This window comes from Thamnophis sirtalis, unplaced genomic scaffold (genome assembly GCF_051295495.1).
Source record: "Thamnophis sirtalis isolate CommonGarterSnake01/CBP01778 unplaced genomic scaffold, rThaSir2_p1.2 scaffold_1, whole genome shotgun sequence".
Lineage (NCBI taxonomy): Eukaryota > Metazoa > Chordata > Lepidosauria > Squamata > Natricidae > Thamnophis > Thamnophis sirtalis.
The window spans coordinates 59070968-59087862 of NW_028261381.1; the positions used below are offsets into that span (position 1 = coordinate 59070968).

Here is a 16895-nt window from a genome sequence, read left to right on the forward strand (position 1 = left end):
ACTCTCACACAATAACTGATCCTGTACAAAGTGTATGTGGATAATTAATTTTTGTCTTCCTATGCAGTAAATAAAACCGTACTCCAAAGTTCATCGCTCTAATACTTGGAGAATTTGCTTGGGCCAGGGCCTCTAATCTCTTAGTACTATTCTTCTCAATGCACCCCCAAAATATCTTTCTCCCTTTTCTTGTGATAATTTAAACTAAGAGTTGGTGGCCAATATTGCCGGTTCTAAAATCATAATGTTAATCCCAATCATCATACTCTTTCCTCCTTTTTCCAAGCTTTACCGTCATGATTCACCATGGGACGATATGTCTCTTTGAAAGTGGCTTTTTACAACCTGCCAATATTTAACATCAATCAGTGTCCTCAAAGGATATGGTTATGCAATGTTATTTGGAGCCAGGCCATTGGAAGCACTGATAGCTTTATAGTTGTCAGAATGTAGCTTCACTTCACTGTGAGTTTGCATGAGATCGTTTTATTGAAAAACAAAGAGAGCAAGAGAGGTCACACAGGAGACCCAGAGAGGTCCTCATGCAGTTAACTTCAAATGGTTCAAGAAATTATTCCACTCTTCTAAAAGAAGCAAGGGGCGGGAGAAATACTGATTTTGCAGTGAGCAATAATTTAGTGCAGTGTCTCTATATTTGGCAACAAGCTGGTGGGATCTACAGGCCCTGAGCAACAGCCTAAACAGGGACAGACAAGCCTATTATTTTGGCTCTCCACGCTGCCGAGAGATCTAATCACGCCAAACTATGGCTGCTATTCCTCCGTTCGCTCCCTTTGGGACCTCCGGCAAGTTGTGGGCCGGGTTCCTGGAGCGCTTTGAGTGCTTTTTGATAGCCAACAACAGACGGGGGTACTCGCAGGCACGGAAGTGTGGTCCCAAAATGTTCGGGACGGCCCGTTCTTTTGTGGCCCCGAGACCGGTCTATGAGTTGAGTTGGGATGAGCTAATGGCTGGACTTAAAAATCATTATGCCCCAACTCCCTCAAAAACAATGCGCCACTACACCTTCCGCCAGTGTGTGCAGAAGGAAAATGAGTCAGTCAGTCAATTCCTTCAATCGCTCAGAGTTGCCGCCATCCAGTGCGAGTTTCTCAATCTGGAGGACAACTTGGTCGAACAATTTGTTTGCGGTGTGAGGGACATTTGCCTCAAACAGCAGCTGCTCGCCAAGGCGGACATCACCCTGCCTGAGGCAGTTGACGAGGCTAGGGCTGCGGAGCTGTCAGAGCAGTCGACAGTCGAGATGGCCAGATTCATGCCTCCGCCTCCACTGCCATCCCCATGAGCCTGCCTGATCGAAGAGCTAGCCCCGCTGCCTGACCCAGACAACAAAGACTAGGTGGACCGCATGAGAGCCGTACCTCGGCGGCAACCGCTATTTCAAGTTTGAGCTGCTGCGGCAGCCACCGCCTGCCTTGGTTGCGGAGGCAACCATGCCCGGGCATCTTGCCCTTTCAAAGCGTCAGTGTGCCGCCGCTGTGGCAAGAAGGGGCACCTGGCGCAAGTCTGCCAGGCTACCTTGCCATGACCTTCGCAGGCTGAGCCTTCTCTACCTTCCTATGGCCCACCTGCCCAGCCAAGAAGCCAGCAACCCCGCTGTCAGCAGCGCCGCCGCAATGACTGCTTCACCATCGAGAAAGACCTCCCTGCCACCTCTGCAGAGTCGGTCAGCCAGGCGACAGCTGGCTCAAAAAAGATTACTGTGACTGTCCGCATGAAGGCGTCGCTGTGCCTGATGGAGGTGGACTCGGGGTCCTCCTGGTCCCTACTTAGTGGGTTATGCATGTTGGTTATGGCTGCCTAGTATATATGAGTGGACCGAGAGTGCGGCCTGGTGCCCCCCCCACTGAGTGCAGAAGCAGAAGTGGGTGGGGGCTCGGACCCACCTCTCGGCCCAGAGTGCATGGGGTAAATGGCCTGCTGAGGAGATCGGGGGCCATGGGAGGGGAGGAGGGGTCTACGGAATCGGGGATGGGCCAGAGCATCCCAGTCACGTTTGGGAGAGGCAGGTACAACGGGAGTTTCAGGGCTGGCCATTACCAGGGAAGGAGGGCTCGCTATGTAACAGCGATCCCTTGTTCTGGCCCTGAAGACTCAACCCAACAACCAGGTGGCAAGAGATGTCAGGGCCCTGGTCTCAGGTTGCTGCTGCTAAATGCCAGGTCTGTGATTCAGAAAGCTCCCCTCGTCCAGGACTTAATACTAGATGAGGGGGCAGACCTGGCATGTATTACTGAGACCTGGCTGGGCCATGAGGGAGGAATCCCCCTCTCGGAAATGTGCCCAGAAGGGTTTCAAGTGCTGCACCAACCACGACAACAAGAAGGGGGGGAGTGGCAGTTGTCATCCGGAAATCATTAGCACCTCTTGGGATCTCTGCTTCGGAGACTGTCGGGTGTGAGTCCCTTCTGGTGAAGCTGGACCTTGGGGGTCAATTGGCTCTGTTGTTAACGTACCTACCTCCCAGCTGCATTCCAACAGCCTTGCCTTCGCTCCTGGAGTCAGTAGCTGGACTGGGGTTGAGTTCCCCAGACTTATTGTACTGGGGGACTTTAACCTGCCATCTCTCGGCGAACGCTCTGATGGGGTGCAGGAGTTCATGGCTTCCATGACAGCCATGGACTTGACCCAGGTAATTCAGGGTCCAACTCATACAGCGGGACACACTCTTGACCTTGTGTTTCTCTCGGAGCAGTGGAGACGTGATCTGGAACTGAAGGGCATAAAGACCTTACCGTTGTCATGGTCAGATCACTTCCTACTGAGGCTTGATTTTCAGAAACGACTCCCCCACTGCAGGGAGGTGGAACCGATTAAATGGTTCCACCCCAGGCACCTGATGGATCCTGTGAGATTTCAGATGGAGCTTGGGGAAATACCTGACTCCCTTACCCACAATCCGACAGAGTCCTTGGTCGCTGCTTGGAACAGAGCGGCAGCTGAGGCTCTTGATCGGATTGCGCCTTTGCAGCCTCTTCGCAGCAGTGGATCCAGGAGGGCCCCTTGGTTTACAGAGGAACTCCGGGAGATGAAGCGCCGAAAGAGACGCCTAGAGCGACGTTGGAGGGCCAGTAAATCCGAATCTGACCGAACACAATTAAGACCCTTTATCAGGACTTATCTAGTGGCGATTTGGGCGGCAAAATGTACACATTTCTCCGCTCTCATTGCGTCCTCAGAATCCCGCACAGCCACCCTGTTTAGGATAACCCGCTACCTCCTGAAAGGGAGAGATGCGGGTGAACCCTTGCAGGGAAGAGCCGATGAATTTGGTCAGTTTCTGTCAGACAAAGTCGCTCAGATTCGGAGAGACCTGGACTCCACTTGGACAGTATCTGCAGAGATGCCGAGAGTGGGCCTTGATCGGATTTCTTGGAGCGAGTTCCAGCCTGTCACTCCTGAGGAAGTGGACAAGGCCATGGGAGCTGTGAGTGCCTCCACTTGCCTACTGGACCAGTGTCCCTCCTGGCTGGTTTCGACCAGCAGGGAGGTTACACGAGGCTGGCTCCAGAGGATTGTTAATACCTCTCTTCAGGAGGGATCTTTCCTGCTGCCCCTAAAGGTGAGACCCCTCCTTAAGAAGTCTTCTCTGGATCCAGCTATCCTTAAAAATTACCGTCCAGTCTCCAACCTCCCTTTTGTTGGGAAGGTTGTTGAGAAAGTGGTGGCCTTTCAACTCCGACGGACCTTGGATGAAGCAGATTATCTGTATCCCTTTCAGTCGGGTTTCAGGCCTGGTTACTCCACCGAAACTGCTTTGGTCACGCTGACTGATGATCTCTGGTGGGCCAGGGATAGAGGACATTCCTCTACCCTGGTGCTTTTTGACCTCTCAGCGGCCTTCGATACCATCAACCATGGTATCCTTCTGCGATGACTGGGAGAGGTGGGAGTGGGAGGCACCGTTCTACGGTGGTTCTCCTCTTACCTTTCAGATAGGTCGCAGTCGGTGTTGGTTGGAGGGCAGAGGTCAACCCCTAGGCCCCTAAAGTATGGGGTGCCTCAGGGCTCGGTCCTGTCCCCCCTCCTATTTAACATCTACATGAAGCAGCTGGGTGAGATCATTCGTCGGCACGGGATCAAATACCACCAATATGCGGACGATACCCAGCTGTATCTGTCCACCCCATGCCAACTCAGCGAAGCAGTAGAAGTGATGTGCCAGTTCCTGGAGGCTGTTACGGTCTGGATGGGAATGAACAAGCTGGCACTCAATCCCAACAAGAGCGAGTGGCTATTGATGTTGCCCCCCAAGAATGGACCAGTTATTCCATCTCTTAGCCTGGGGCGAGAAATTCTTCACCCCTCAGAGAGGGCCCACAACTTGGGTGTCCCTCTGGATCCTCAGCTGACATTAGAATACCATCTGTTGGCTGTGACCAGGGGGGCTTTTGCCCAGGTTTGCCTGGTGCACCAGTTGCGGCCCTATCTGGACCGGGAGGCACTTCAAATGGTCACTCAGGCTCTTGTCACCTCTAGGCTTGATTACTGCAATGCGCTTTACTTGGGGCTGCCCCTGAAGAGTATTCGGAGACTACAATTGGTCCAGAATGCGGCCGCGCGAGCGATATCGGGTGTACCTAGGTACACCCATGTTACACCTATCCCCCGTGAGCTGCACTGGCTTCCCATTGGTCTCCAAATGCACTTCAAGGTGCTGGTCATTACCTTTAAAGCCCTACATGGCTTGGGACCTGGATATCCGCGGGACCGCCTCCTGCCACATGCCTCCCAATGACCTATAAGATCCCACAGGCTGGGCCTCCTCCGGGTACTGTCGACCGGGCAATGCCAGTTGGCGACTACTCAGGGGAGGTCTTTCTCTGTAGCTGCCCCGACCCTGTGGAATGATCTACCCACGGAGATCTGGACCCTTCCCACTCTCTCGGCCTTCCAGAAAGCCATTAAAACCTGGTTGTTCTGGAGCTTCCTGGGAGGAGCCTGCTGGTGGTGGCAGCAAAAAAATCAGCTGCCTCCGAATTCCTGGCTACGTACCTGTTTAGAGGATCTTCCATCTGACGTCTTATCAGGTTTTCTTATCCTTCAGGCAAGAAGGAAAGAAGAAACTGTTTTGCTGGCAAATGCTCTTCGATTTTTGCAGCTTTTGTGCTTGCAGGGAAAGGGGGGCTAGCCCAAGGCAGAACGGCTGTCCGTGCTGGGAACTTCAAACTGCCTTGTGCAGGACAAAGTAGGTCTCCCCCACTCAGTTCAAAGTTTTGTTTGATTTAATCTTATCACGAGCTGAATCCATTTCCGTGCACAATAATTGTTTATCAACATTTTAGCTTCTTTTCTTTTTCTCCTCCGAAAAATTATTTACTTAGAGGCTTTTAAAATGGCGCTGAGCAGGCTGGTTTCTCCGGTAATAATGAACACTTTTTGTTAATCCTCACAAGAATTCACAAGAATTCAAAACAAAAGAGATTGCTTATCATATGTTTTGGTTTCACAATAGGCCAGCAGAAGCTTTTTAATTAGCTTTATTTCTACAAGAATGTTACTCCTTTCATTAACTTTGCTTATCTGGAAGTTAAATGGTGATGAATCTGCTGAACGGTCTTGTTACAATGTTTACTCACTGAAAGTTTTGCCAAGCCTTAACTTCAAAATAAAAGGGGAACTCAGCCTCTTTACTTAAAGCTGCATATTCAGGCAATAGAGTTTTATTAACTGCAGGCAGATAAATTTTGAAATGGCTTCAAAACCAAATATTAACTTGAAGTTGTAAATTTTTTTCTTATTACTATTCAAAATACCAGCTTCAATTTTGTAAAAGGCTTTCTTATCCAGCTGCGTTACAAGATGGCGATTTTATAGCTTCTGCGTTTGATATATGACACACTCAATCAGTTCTATTCTCCTGAAGACTTCTCCTTATTAACTGTTAAAAGTCTATAAATAGTATCCCATTTAAAACCGAGGGGAGCAGAGACTTTGTTTGTTTGTGCGTTTTTTTTATAATGGCTCCCAAATCGAAGCAGTCTAAGCGTTTCCTTAATAATACATCTCAAGAAATTGTTACAAAATCGCTGCCCTTGCCTCCCACGCCCTCTACTGGAGATCTCTTAACGCAAGAATTTCTTTTTGAAACCCTTAAAGAGTTCAGACAGGAAATTAAACAACTTTTATCGGACTTATATGATAAACTGGACGCCAAGATTGCTCAAACAAGGGAAGATACGATCAGAGTTATGACTGTTATGACAGGCTATGTTTCTGAAATGGAGGACAAATTGGAACTTTTGGAAAAAACTAATTCTAATTTGACATCTAAAATTCAAACGTTACAACAGGAAGTTGAAAATGCTCAAAAACAACTCGTTATGACAAATTACAACAAGACTGCGTTTGCAATAAGAGTCAGAGGACTGCGTGAAAAGGAACAGGAGAATTTGAAACAGACCTTTTTTGAAGCTTTTAGACGTTCGGTGGGAAGTCCGGGATTTAACTTTGATTGGCAGATTCAAAAAATTTATCGCCAGAACTCGTGTGTAGCAAAACAACGACAGCTTCCGAGGGACATAATTATATATTTCACCACAAGAGAATCCAGAAATGCGATAATACAGAAGTTCTACAATAATAGGCTGCGAATCGATGGACAGGACTTGATTGTTTTTAAAGAAATACCATCTCAAATATTAAGAGCAAGGAGAGACTACACTTTCTTAACTGAAAAACTCAGAGATTCTCAGATACAATATAAATGGGAAGTGCCATCTGGTATCACAGTCACATTTGAGAACCAAAAATATCGTCTCAATTCTGTTTGCGAAGCCCGAGATTTTTACTACAAAACTCTGAAGGCGGGACTTCCTGATTCACCCGGACTTGGAGAAAGACAAGGAGAAGGAGAAGATAAGCAGCGGGACACGTGGCTACAAGGCGGAGGGTGTTGCTTTCCCTTTCCGGAAGGGCAGAAGAGTAAAGAATAAAGATCCAGCTATGCCTTTAAAATACTTCTTAAATTTTTAATTTGAATAAAATTTCAGGACTCCTGTCTGGTATAAAATGACAAATGATGAAGAGATATTGAGACTGAAAGAAGCGGTGCTGAATTTGGACATATATTGTATGGGACTTATATAAGACTTGTTTGAATCTTAATTTAAACTGCGCATGATCTATTCTTTGGGGCGAGGAGAGCGGAGATCATAGTTTTCTTGGATTGTGGTTTGGGATGAATGGAGTCGGGTGCGTGGGGTAGATGGAAGGGTAGTGAAAGTTCAATTAGATTATCCTGATCCAGAATGTAAGCTGATTTTTGTATAAATTGTTATTTGAATACAAGGTTAAGAAAGATTATCTGGAGAGTCTACACGAGGGTGGAGTAAATATGAGAGGAGCAATGGATGAGGATAAAATATATATGCGGACACGGGTAAAGGCAGGATGGGAGGTATAGAATTTATATGCGGAAGCAGGTAAAGACATTGTTTAAGATTTTAAAAATAATGAGAAGCTGAGTTTAATGTTAGAGAGTATATTGACTTCTCTTTCTTGGGGGGGGTTCCCCCCCTTTCTTTTTTTCTTTTTATTATTCTTTTCTTTTTTGTTCTTTATTTTTTATTATTTTTTATTATTTTGTAACTTCTAATCTATTTGGTTTCAATATACTCCAGACTTTGCTTGATAAAGAACGATGCCGGGAATGGGACCTGGGAAGTCGGAAGGGGGTCAGGGAGGGGGGTTCAGGGGGTGGGTGGGGGGGAGGGTGGAAGTATAGACTCAATTTTCAGAACAATGAATGCACTTGGATACTGTTGCTTTTTTTTCCTTTTTTTCTTTTCTTCTTTCTTTTCCTTTTATTTTTCTTTTGTTTTAGTACAAAACAAATAGACCAATAAATATTAGAAATACACCGAAGCGAGGTGTAGAGGGAAAGAAGAGGGGGGAATTAAGAGGGAGTGAGAAGGGAATGTAAGGAGGGTGAGATGGTGGGAAGGGGAGAAAGGAATGGCTGAGGGGGAGGGGAAGTAGAAGAGGGGATTGTTGGAAGGGAGAAATGAAAGTTGGAGGGGTAGAAGGAAGGGTGTATGTAGGATAGAAGTGTTATGAGTTGTTTATTGCTTCTTTTTTTTAACTGCACAGTATTTAAGTGATTGTATAAAGGAAAATGAAAATGTAATAAAAGAATCTTTGATTAAAACCTGGTTGTTCCGGCAGTCTGGGGCTGTTGACCCCAAAATACGGTCCAGCCCCATTCAGAATAGAGTGTATGATGTGTTGTATTTTATATCTATTCTTCTTCTTTGTATCTTATTTTATTTTATTTTTCTTTTCTTTTTTTTATTATTATCATTATTGTTGTATTGTAAGCCCAGAGTCCTACGGGATCGGGCGGCATATAAATGCTATTAAACTTCTAAACTTCTTCTAAACTTCTACTCTCTTGGGCCACCTTCACCCATCTCTGCCCTGGCATCCCCAAGTCACAGCTGTTTCCTCTGGACACTGTGCTTAGAGACTACTTAGATTCCAACCCTGGGCTGTTGTGGGGTGCGGGTGGAGTATGGGGGAAAATGCTGCTGCCTCCCAGTCTTATAGTTCAGGAGCTGCTGCTGGCTCTCTTGGGCCTGGACTTGTTTACCCCATTGGGCCTCTCCCTCTTCGGGGTGCACCTTACGGCGTCCTGGTGGACTACGCCGATATGTTTGGTGGTGAGCTGGGGAGGTATAAGGGGACCCCTATTTCCCTCAACCTAGACCCCTAGGTTGCCCCTATTAGGCTGAAGGCCCGCAGGGTGCCTTTTGCCTTGAAGCCCAAGGTTGATGCCGAACTTGACAAGCTGTTGGCGCAGGGAGTCCTGGAACCCGTCGACCATTCGCGATGGGAGACCCCAATAGTGGTCCCCATCAAGGCCGATGGGTCCATCAGGATCTGCGCTGACTATAAGTCGACCATCAACCTTGGCCTCCAGGCAAGCCCCTATCCAGTCCCTGTGGTGCAGCACCTGCTCCATTACTTGGGGCGGGGCTGTACCTTTGCCAAACTGGATATGGCGCAGGCCTACCAGAAGCTCCCAGTGGATGACGATGTGGCACTCAGATCATCATCACCCACCGCGGGGCTTTCTGTTATCGCCGCCTTCAATTCGGTGTCTCTGTTGCCCCGGGGATCTTCCAGAGCCTCATGGAGCGGCTGCTCCATGGGCTCCCTGGCGTTGTCCCGCACTTCGATGATGTCCTGATCGCTGCCACCAGCCACTTAGGGCTCATCGAAGTACTATGGAAGGTCCTCGACCATTTCAGGGGCGCGGGTCTTAAATTGAAGTGCAGCAAGTGTTCCTTTGCTGTGCCCAAGGTGGAATTCCTGCGCTTCATGATTGACACCCAGGGAATCCACCCCACCCCGTCTAAAGTCACGGCCATCAGGAGCATCCCTGCACCCACCTCCAAGGCAGAGCTGCAAGTGTTCCTTAGCCTTTTAAATTTCTATGCACCTTTTCTGCCACACAAGGCATCACTAGCTGAGCCGCTGCATCGGTTGCTTGACCGATCCGCGATGTGGTGCTAAGGCAGCCGCAAGGCGCATGCGTTCGCGGCTGTCAAATCCATGTTGACATCAGAGGCAGTCTTAGTGCAGTATAGCGACAGGATGCCACTGATGTTGGCATGTGATGCCTCCCCTGTGGGCTTGGGGGCGGTCCTGAGCCATGTCCTTCCCAATGGCTCGGAGGCCCCTGTGGCTTTTTATTCCCAGACACTTTCCTTGGCTGAGAGGAATTACAGCCAGATTGACAAGGAGGCTCTGGCTGCTGTGTCCGGGATTAAAAAGTTCCACGATTATTTGTATGGTCAGCACTTTACTCTCTACACTGACCACAAGCCGCTCCTTGGGTTTCTGACTGGTGATAGGCTGACTCCCCCCATCCTGTCCCCCAGGATGACCTGCTGGAGGGAGTTTCTCGCAGCGTACTCCTACACGCTGAGATACCATCCTGGCAAGCATACAGCTGCCCTCAGCCACTGCCCTCTACCCTGCTCTGACCCTCAACCGGCCCCTTGCCTCTCAGTCCTCTCCATTGCTGAGTTGGACCTTCCGCTCTCAGCCACTGATGTGGCCGCCCACTCTGAAGCTGACCCTGTCCTATCGCAAATCATGGCATGGGTCCTGAGGGGCTGGCCTACAGGGGGCATCTCTCCGGAGTTCCGCCCCTTCAAAACACGTCAGCTGGAGCTGTCACTCCATTGCAGTTGCCTGTTGTGGGGAGACCGGGTGGTCATTCCCCTCCCCCTCTGGTCCCAGGTCCTCGCTCGTCTCCACTCAGACCACCCCGGGGTTGTGCGCATGAAGGTGCTTGCCTGGAGTTATGTCTGGTGGCCCCGCCTGGATGACGAGATCAAGGACTGGGTGGGGAGGTGTGTGCCCTGCCAGGTGTCCCACCCGGCACCCCCCTCCACCTCCTCTTGGGAGTGGGAGTTGCCTCGCGGGCCCTGGTCCTGCCTACACCCCCCTGCTGCCTACCAGCCAGTTCATATTTACCCGCCTGTTCAGGCCATGCCCCCTCCGCCCGGCCTACCTTTTCCAGGGATTCCGCTGCCCGGAATAGGTCTCGGTGACGTCACCCAGAGCTCTACTCCCTCCAGGGAGGAGCTACTATTACCTCTCCAGCGCTGCCTCTCGAACTGAGGCATTCTGGGCATGTCTGCTGTCCGCCCGCTTACTTACACGAGTATGCCTGCGCCATGTCCAGTGTATGCGCCCTTGCTGGGGGGGGAGAGGTGTTTAGTCATCGCAGTTACGAATGACAGCCAACAACAGCCAGGATGCACCTGATTGGCTCTGGAGTAGCATGGCTGAGCGCGGGCTGTCAGACGCGTAGCTATTGGTCTCCCTGCTTGACAGCTCCGTATAAATAGCTGTCAAGCAGGGGGGAGGTCCCTGTCTACCGCTAACTTGCTTGTTGTACAGTTCTGTTAATAAAGACTGCTGTTGACTTACCTCAGGTGCCTCCTGCCTCATTCCTTCAGAGAACTTATCAGTCCCAGCTTCTGCCAACCTAGCAGTTCGAAAACATGTAAAAATGCAAGTAGAAAAAATAGTAACCACCTTTGGTGGGAAGGTAACAGTGTCTTGTGCACCTTCAAAGTTTAGTCATGCTGGCCACATGACCAGGGAGACGTCTTCGGACAATGCTGGCTCTTCGGTTTTGAAATGGAGATGAGCACCACCCCCTAGAGTCGGGAATGACATATGTCCGAGGGGTACCTTTACCTTTATGTTCAGGGTTCAGCCAAAACAGTCTCCCTGAGTTGAACCTCTGGCAACACATACTCTAAGCAAGTATTTTGATACAGGAACTGATGGATTGAGCAAATAGCAGTGATTTCTTCGTCGTAGACCCAAGCAGGGTTCAACTAGTTAAGAAAAGATGTCTTCTTCTTGTCTATTTCTCACACAGTTGCTTTTCATGGGAGGCAAGATATCCTTTGTTTCACAATGTATCCTCTCCATGACCCCGTTGGTTGGTTGGGTGAACAAAGAGAACAAAATACCTTAAGAGGGGTTTTTTTTTCCTGTTTCCCTTGGACCACCCAAAAAGACATCCAGGAAGCTGGATAGGAACATGATTTCTTACTTTCTTTTCCTCTTGCCCTGCCAGGAAACTCAGTAAGTACCAAATCTTTTCGTCCCACCCCCCAGAACCACATCAGTAAGCTTGCCTCCTCCATCACCTCCTCCCACTTCCAGCCCACACCCCACACCCTTTATTCTTAGTGACACACGAAAGGGTAGTTTTTCCCCAAAGAAAGAAGTACAAACACTTTTATCTCCATATAGACTTTATTTGGGGAGGGGGGACAATAAGGGGATAGTGCATCAGCAAAGGTTCTCATGATCTCATCATTTGAAATGCAAATTCTGAGTCATAGCCTTTCTACTGCTGATCAGCGGAAGTCATTAGTCAGCTTCATTTCCTTTACCTCTAAGCAAAAAAAACAGGGGGGCTATAAAATTTGGTGACACTCCCAGTTCAAGATGAAAGACTTCTCTAAAAAAAAAGTATCCTTGATGCAAACACAATTTTAATCAGCCCAGTCTAGCTGTCTGAAAAATCAGGGAGCATTTCAATGAGCAAGTGCTAAATTAAGGAGCTCAGTTTTGACTGAATGATTTTAGCCTTTTGATTTGAACACAGTGTTCATCTGGAATGAAGCCAATGAAGGAAGTAAGAAAGAATGAACATGTACAGCATCTGCATAGCCTTTTTCACCTACGTTGCTAGGTCACCCAAAGCAGAGCCTTCTACAAAATGGGTGAATAGCTCAAATCTGCCCACAGATGGCAAAAACCAGATTTCTGTTTGTTTTGAGGGAAGAGCTATGAGGAACATTCCAGACACATGAAATTTTTGAGATCATTGGTGTTTACTAAATAGCTTTATTGAAAATATGATGTGAAGGAAAGGAAAGGAAAAGAAAGGAAAGAGAGGAAAGAGAGGGACATTTTACATGCTATCATTCTTTACCACAGGAGAGGCAGCTCAACAATACCTAGAGAACCACAGTTCTCTTATCTCTGTATGACAGGCTCCAGGACAATTTCACTTTTTTCATGGGCATATGAGAAGCAAGTATTTAATTTAATCGCACAATGGTTAGAATGCTCTATTGCAGGCTAATTCTGCTGACTGCCAGGGCTTCAGTCCTTATCAGCTCAAGGTTGACTCAGCCTTCCATCCTTCCGAGGTGGGTAAAATGATGACCCAGATTGTTGGGGGCAATAGTCTGTAAACTGCTTAGAGAGGACTGTAAAGCACTGTGAAGTGGTATATAAGTCTAAGTGCTATTACTATTAATTCACAACAGAGCTGTAAGAGACCTTGGAGATCTTCTAGTCCAACCCCCTGCTCAAGCAGGAGACCTACACTATTTCAGACAAGTGGCTATCCAATCTCTTCTTAAAAAGCTCCAGTGATGAAGCACCCACAGCTTTTGAAGGCACTACAAGGAAGTTTCTCCTTAATTCCAGGTTGCTTCTCTCCTTGATCAGAAAAGAAACCATCCATTGTTTCTTTTCTTGCCCTCTGGTGCTCTGGAAAATAAGTTGACTCCCTCTTTTTTGTGACAGCCCCTCAAGTACTGGAATACGGCTATCATGTCCTTTTTAGTCTTTTTTTTCTAAACTAGCCATTATTATTAATATATAGTATTATTGCTTCGCAATCCTACAGCCCTGCTAAAGAATCACAGTCATTTCAAAGAAACATTTCCATACGGGGCCTGAATGTGAATAAGTTTCATAAACAAAAAATGATGGGATGGGGAAAGAATCTGGAATGCACAAGGTTAGACTCAAAGAATCTTTTCACAGTGATGGAGAAATTCAGACCTAACCCATATGCCTCTTCTGTGTTTTGTGTAATTTACTGGACACATGGTGGAAATATATCTGACAGAGTATAAAACATTTTGGTTAAACAAAAAAAAAACCCTCACTGAAAGAGAATAAATGAGAAGAAGAATGAAAAGAAAAGAATTGGCCCATTGTTCTGCTGTTTAAATTATGAGACACCACAGCATAGACTTTAAAATTAATAGAATAGGCAGAAAATATATTATGTGTCATTCTTTATAATATATTTGAAAGAGCATGGCAGAGGCCCTGGACTATAATGTATTCCAGCTATATTCTAGATGCTGGTGTAATATATTTTTTGCAGCATGTGGCATACCAATTATATATGCATACAGACAGAGAGATAGGAAGAGTGAACCACACAATGGAAAAATCTCTCTAATGCACCCGGCTGATTATGATAAAGAAGGCTGTGAGTAAAACCACCACAATAAATGTTGCAAGCTTGCAATGCTTTTCATTTGTGTGTACACAAACCCATATGGAGAAATGGATTATGGAAATCATTCTGAGGCTAACATGCTGAGCATATATGAGTTTGCTGGAATCAGCTAGAATTCAGACAGACTAATTTTTTTTGTGCTGATGTAGCCCCAAATTTTGCAATAAAGTATGCAAATTGATATATGTTTAGATTTCACCCAAATGCCAGTTTGTAACATTCTGTAACAAAGGGGAGACAGGTGGGTGACTTGTTAATTATGCATTCTGAGGAAAGGATGGGTATATTGAATCCAGACAGAGGTTGTTGGTATGAGATAACACACAATGCAATAGACATGAGAGTCAAAACAGTCTAGGGTGTTCCAGGTCCTACTGCAGTGGTGGAATTCAATTTTTTTTACTACTGGTTCTGTGGGCGTGGCTTTGTGGACATGGCAGGGGAAGAATACTGCAAAATCCCCATTCCCTTCCCACTCTCAAGATTTCTGCTACCCAGATCTCCAGAACCTGTCAGAACTGGCTGAATACCACCTCTGTCCTACTGTCAAAAGACAGAATCATCCCAGTTGAATGAGCCTTGGAAACCTGGCTTTTTCTCTAGATACCAAGCTAGGAATTTGGGAGGCTGTGGGAAGTTTACTAATAATGCATTGGTATATTTATTACCTTCCTTTTTAGAATTTTATTGATTTTTTTAATGTTATATCTATGCTGCACAGAATCACTGTGACTTGGGTGATGTATAAATTTGATTCATAAATAAGTTAACATAATATAAATTGACTTTCTAAACTTTCAATAAAAACATGCCTAGAAATATAGAAAAGGCAATCATTTTTATACAGCAGTTAGTTTTACAGCATTGCTTTGGAAAATTGCTTAGATCAGGTTGAAGATATTTATCCATCTAATCTCATAGTGTTTATTCAGCATGACAGTTGTTCTCTAGAATCTTTATTGAGGCTTTTCTCATATTTGGTTACTGATCTTTTTCACCGGAGATGCAAGAGACCCATGAGACTGCAAAATGGAAAATATTTTTCTGGGCAACTGAAATATAGGATTCTCTTTCACCCAATTGTGATCAACAGACCCATCTTCAAATCAAATCAAACACTCCACTTGATATTTCAAATCAAAGTAAGATTGTATGAAATAAAGATAGAACATTATAGATATATTCACTGTCATTACAATCTCAACTTTCTTGTTGCTTCTTTTTTTTTAATGGCTCTATGTGTAGAAAATGTTTTTCATGTGATAACCATTGAATGTTTTCATTAACCATATATACATTCTCATTTGATCATTCTTCAATTAGTTGGTTGAAATTCCGTATGTATGTATGTATGTATGTATGTATGTATGTATGTATGTATGCATGTAATGTATATTCCACTGTTTTGTTTTACAACAGTAATTTCTCAATACTTAGTTTTTATGTTTCCTACAAAATCATTTATTAGTGAACTTCTAGAAGGAAGACAGGGTCAACTTATACTCCAAGGCAGGACAAGAAGCAATGGATGGAAACTAATCAAGGAGAGATCCAACCTAGAACTAAGGAGAAATTTTCTGACAGTGAGAATAATTAACCAGTGAATAGCTTGCCTCCAGAAATTGTAGGTGCTCCATTACTGGAAAATTTTAAGAGTTTGGATAGCCATTTGTCTGAAATGGTATAGAGTCTCCTGCTTGAGCAGGGGGTTGGACTAGGAGACCTCCAAGATTTCTTCCAACTCTGTTATTCTTTATTCCTACCTTATGAGAACGAGTTTGGTGCATCAGGCTAGAAGGCATCAGGCAACAACCAGAAAATGTCAGTTCTGATCCTGCCTTACGCACAAAGGACCCATCATTCTCTAGGAAGATAGCAATGGCAAACCACTTCTGAAAAATTTTGCCAAGAAAACTGCAGTGTTTGGTCCAGGCAGTCCCTGGGAATCAAATACAATAAAACAGAAGGGGAAAAAATCCTGTAGAATTGCAGATATTGCAGTCTTGAATGGCATTCCTGATTAAGTTGTATGGTGCTGTCTATTATTACATCTTATAGCTATCCAGTGAAGATTTCATTCTTCATCTAGGCCTGAATGTATGGATGGTAGGACCAAATACATTGATTTTGTTCTACTTCTTTCCTGCCATCTTTATAATGGACACAGTTTTAAACTGTATTCATTATATTTTATTATTGCTTTAATAATTTTTATTTTAAACTGTTTCAAGATCTGACTTTATCCAAAGTAATGACTATTAAATAAATCAATAAAGATTTAACTTTCTTGTAGATTTTGTCCCAATATGAACAAAATAAAAAATAAATAAAGTACCTCTGGTTTTTTCCCCAGATTCATGACCAGAATTGGAACCAACTGGGATTGAGCACTTCTTTGACTGATCCAAAATGAACTAGGTTGGACATCAAACTGAATGGGCAATGTTTGCATAACACTGTCTTAATACCCAATTGTCTATGCTGAGTAATGATGATTGTAATCTATTTGGAGAACAAGAGATTGACAAAGTTTACCAAAAGCACATCTTTAAAAAAGAAAAGACCTGTTGGGCCGCTTTACTAGATATTCTTGTATTTTGCCTTTCAGTGAATTTTAATTGTCCCATCAGACATTCCTCTAACGATATGAACAACATTTAGGATAATTTCGCCCACTGAAATAATTTACAGCCCCGAACACCACCATTGAAATGCATTAATGAAGACAAGAGAGAATGCTATTAACTCATGTGGATGCGTTTTGTAATTACATACACACACATACACACACACACACACACACACACACACCACAGACACATATAAATATAAAACAGGAGCTTTTTAACATTGCCCTGTTTCTTTTTATATGTGATAATTGGTCAGAATCCAAAGAAAAATGAAATTCATTAAATGAATTAGAAGTGGGGGGGGGAGGTGTAAGGTTGTTGATTTTTTTGTACAAACTTCAAAGCTCTTTCTTGCATAGCAAATTAATTTTGGAAATGATGAGAGGTTCAAAAGGAATCTACAATATGGCATGAAGTTAGCTGTTCAACTCCAGTGAACT

The 16895-nt window shown here is 45.3% G+C and overlaps 1 long non-coding RNA gene across 1 annotated transcript in view; it reads left to right on the forward strand.

The window, feature by feature from the left end:
- Positions 1-16271, forward strand: part of LOC148049418 (uncharacterized) — a 72788-nt gene extending 56517 nt beyond the window's left edge. Inside the window, exon 4 of the long non-coding RNA XR_015696374.1 lies at positions 16179-16271. This is a non-coding gene — a long non-coding RNA (uncharacterized LOC148049418). The remainder of the gene's footprint in view (positions 1-16178) is intronic.
- Positions 16272-16895: the final 624 nt, after the last annotated feature.